Source organism: Beta vulgaris, chromosome 1 (assembly GCF_026745355.1).
Source record: "Beta vulgaris subsp. vulgaris cultivar EL10 chromosome 1, EL10.2, whole genome shotgun sequence".
Taxonomy (NCBI): Eukaryota; Viridiplantae; Streptophyta; class Magnoliopsida; order Caryophyllales; family Amaranthaceae; genus Beta; species Beta vulgaris.
The window spans coordinates 9,007,599-9,011,838 of NC_079202.1; positions in this window are offsets into that span (position 1 = coordinate 9,007,599).

The window sequence follows — 4,240 nt, forward strand, 5'->3', positions numbered from 1 at the left end:
TATCCCCTTGTTGGGTTGTCACATCTTTAATTGTATGTTCCAGTACTTGGGCCTTTAAATTCATTTGGGCGTCCACCGTCCATTCTAAAAACTTTTGCCCAGATAGATCTAGTATGTTAAATTTGTCTTTTCACTAGATCTCCCATTCTTTTGACTACAAAGGTAAATATTTAAATTAGTAATGATGATAAATCACATATATATATTATCTCCCCTGATTTATATCATTATTATTATAATAAATAATACAAACAAAAAAAACTAAAATAGCGTACAATAAAAAAAAAAAAAAAAAAAAACAAAAAAAATACCAAAAATAGAAACAAAATACAACAAGTGAAAAAAAAAAACTTCCTAAAATGCACTTAAAGACAAAAAAAATTGATATTTATGTGCATTTTTGTCATTCTTCTGGGGGAAAAATTTTGTCTCCTACTTATGTACTTCCTCCGTTTCTTTTTACTCGCTACACTTTTCATTATGGGAAGTTTCACATTACTTGCTACACTTGTTTTTTGGGCAATAAACTCTCTCTATCTCTCTCTATCTCTCTCCTCCCACATGGGTCCCTTTTCTTTTTACTCTCTACCTCTCTCTTCTCCAAAAATTGTCTAGGAGTCCGTGAAATGAGAAATGTAGCGAGTAAAAAGAAACAGAGGAAGTATTAGGAGATATATCATTAATGCCATGAGGAGGAAAAAGAAACGGGCTATAAGAAATAAGTCTTATTTTTCTAAAATCCTCTTCAAAAGAAGAAGATGAGGGTGGAGGACGGTTGTTGTCACCGTTAAACATGGTGGCCGGAAGGTTGAGGAAGAAGAGCAAAAAAAAATTTGTGGGTTTAGAGGAAAAAAAATTGGAAGAAGATAAGGGATGTGTGGTGAAAATGGGGATGGGTAATCCGCTTTTATAGAGGGTTATCCCTAACTGTGCAGTTCATCTACAGTCAAAAATATACAACGCAATAAAATTTTAATATTGACAAATATATATTAGAGCACGTTGGTAAATTGGTAATATAATATATGTAACTACAAATACAAAAAAAAAATAGAAGATTAGAGACAATAATATATAATAGTGTTTTGAATGCTTGTTCCCTGCATACATACAACATTATTGCACAAATAAGAGATAATAATTGTATCACTTCACTAGGTTGTCCATATAGGTGGCAATTAAAAAAAAAATTAACCTGTCCATATAGGCGGTTCAAGAGCAAATAAAATAACGTAAATATAATGTCCTTTCCCTCCATGAAGGTGGCGTTATTATCAAATTATTTGTTTCATGCGTTAGCAGTATGGTGACGTTTACTACTAGTTTCTTCTTGTTCATCTATGTCTCTTTTATGACTTGGCGGAGGTTGATTTTCAGTTGGTTGTATAAGAGGGTTATTATTGGTGTTGGGAACAGGGGTTTGTGGGTTTTCTCTGGTATGGTATTTCTACCGTTATTAAGGTTACTGGGTCGGGGCTATATTACAATTCCCTTCGCTGGGTTGGTAGTGAATGGCACATTGTTTCGCTCTATCCAAAGATAAACACCCGAGACAAAGACATTGTGTGGAACAATGTTAATCCCGTTGCTTTGTTGATCCATGTTCGGATAGTAAAGAGTTAGGCTTGGAGAAAATAAAAATTAAAACTTAAAACATAATGGATGTAAAGATTTTAAAGATACCTTCTAAACTTTTTTTCGGTAGAACACTCGTGCTGATAACGTGTTGTGAGAAATATATATAGAAGGAATGTTATTGAAAGGAATTTATCATAAGAGTATTGTATATGAATTGAGTGTATTCACTTCTTACAAATGACAGTATTTATAGATACAAACTTTACTGTGTATTTTACAGAAATCAACAATTGCAGCAACTGGCAAGAAAAACTCACCCATGCATTGAATGCATGTCAGGTGGACTTCAATGTGCTTAACAGTGGAATTTGCCATTCCACTGTTTTCGCAACAGAAATAATTTTATATGGAGAAGGTTAACTCAGAGGTTTTCTTCTCGTTCTAAACTTTGATGTCAATAATTTGATAAACAAGGGCACATCTCCATTTTCTATGTTCCAAACTTTGATGTAATAATTTGATAAACAAGAATAGAGAATGTTAAATGTTAAACAACTTTTTATATTGTTCATTCAAACATATTAAACAACTTCACATGAATGTTCGACAATTTCACAAATTTTCGGATTTTTCATCATCACATTCGAGACTCAAACAATAAAAAAAATCAGACATCTTACATAAAACAAAAAAATCAAAAAAAGGAAATTATAAAATCTTACATCTTACTTGAAACAAAAAAGATCAAAAAAGGAAATTAAAAAAACAGACATCTTACATAAAACAAAAAAGATAAAAAAAAATTTAAAAAACCAGACATCTTGCATATAACAAAAAAAAAACAAAAAAAGGAAATTAAACAAACCAGAGATAAACAATCGATAAAGGAGAGAGAGAAACAATGGCGGATTTTTTTTGTTTTCCGACAAGATCTAGTGTGAAGAGAGTGAAAACTAAGAGTTTGAGAGGCAGATCGAGTATGAGAGAGTTTGGTTAACTTTAGGGTTTCATTTCAGAGGTTTGTTTTTATAAGGGGGGGGGGGGTTTCAACCGTTGGATTAGATCTAACGGTTAGGATAGAAAGAGATGATAAGTGAGGGTTTCTGAAAAATAAGGGGAGAATGGATCATTTTCGGTCGTTGGATCAACAAGATATTGCTCTTTTACAAATCAAAGACTAAAATTTAGGATTCGTATGTTTGTTTTTTGGCCAATGAGATTTGAGAAATGATAATGCTTATGGATTATAGCAAAAAACATTATTGAATAACCAATTAACAATTTGTTATTATTATTATTATTATCATCATCATCATCATCATCATCATCATCATCATCATCATCATCATCATCAATCATCATTATCATTGTTGTTGTTGTTATTGTTAATATTATTATTTCGAATCATAATGCTTACCATAATCGAGTCATTTATATTTTATATAAATTCAATTGATCGTATATGCATGGTTAATATATAATACTCATTATTATTATCGTTAATTATACTATTAGAGCATATTAAGAGTTGATACTCATTAATAATCATTCGCATATTGGCTAAAATGGTTCCAATATTATTATATCATACTAAAATATTTAAGCCTATTGATAAAATATTATAGTCACATATATATGCAAAGTTAAGAGAAGATCATAAGCATTATACTAGTATTAAACTATAGTATAACATAAAGACAATTAACTTAAATAATCTTATAACTTATAAAGAAAAGGGAAAAATCGAGTAACTGACTAAATGTTAAGTTACTATATGAGTATATGCTTGTTAACAAGTTACTATCTAATAACTAGTAAATACTTGTTAACTAATTAATTTACTTATGGTTGTTACTTGTTAACAATTAACTTATTAATTTTACTTTTTAATAAGTTATGGTTAGCTTTAATTGGGGAGAATGATTTGGGAGTATAATTTTTTTATTGTTATTTATTATCATTATTATTATTATTATTATTATTATTATTATTATTATTATTATTATTATTATTATTAGTATTAGTATTAGTATTAGTATTATGCAACCTATGAGTCCTCGTTATAATCAGTTAGACCTAATATTAACCGTCGTTGTAAACATATGAATGTGATTGTCATTTGTTATAATATTATAATATATCAATGGTCGTTATACTAATTTATAATCAATAGAGTATTAGATTGGTTTTACAATTATTTTGATACTAATTTTATACTAAAATGATTAAATATATTGATAAAATAGTTTGTTTATACTTTATCATATATAGTCACAATATAATACATACATCATTATGTCTGTTATTGTTATTGCTAGCATGGTTGCTACTATTACTATTAGTATTTATATTGTTATTGTTAGTATTACTGTTCTTATTTGTATTACTATTGCTATTGTTGGCATTGTTACTATTACTGTTATTATTTGTATTATTATTATTATCATCATCATCGTTTAATGTTTATTATTATACTCATTATCATCATAGCTATTTACAAACTTATATATTAATCACAATGCTTATAATAATAAATCATTTATATAAAGCTTGGAATTTATCGTCTACTCGTTATTATTGTTGCTGGTTATGATATACTTCCTCCGTTTCTAAATAAGTGCAACATTTGCATAGTGTTTACTATTCACAGTTTAAACTTTAA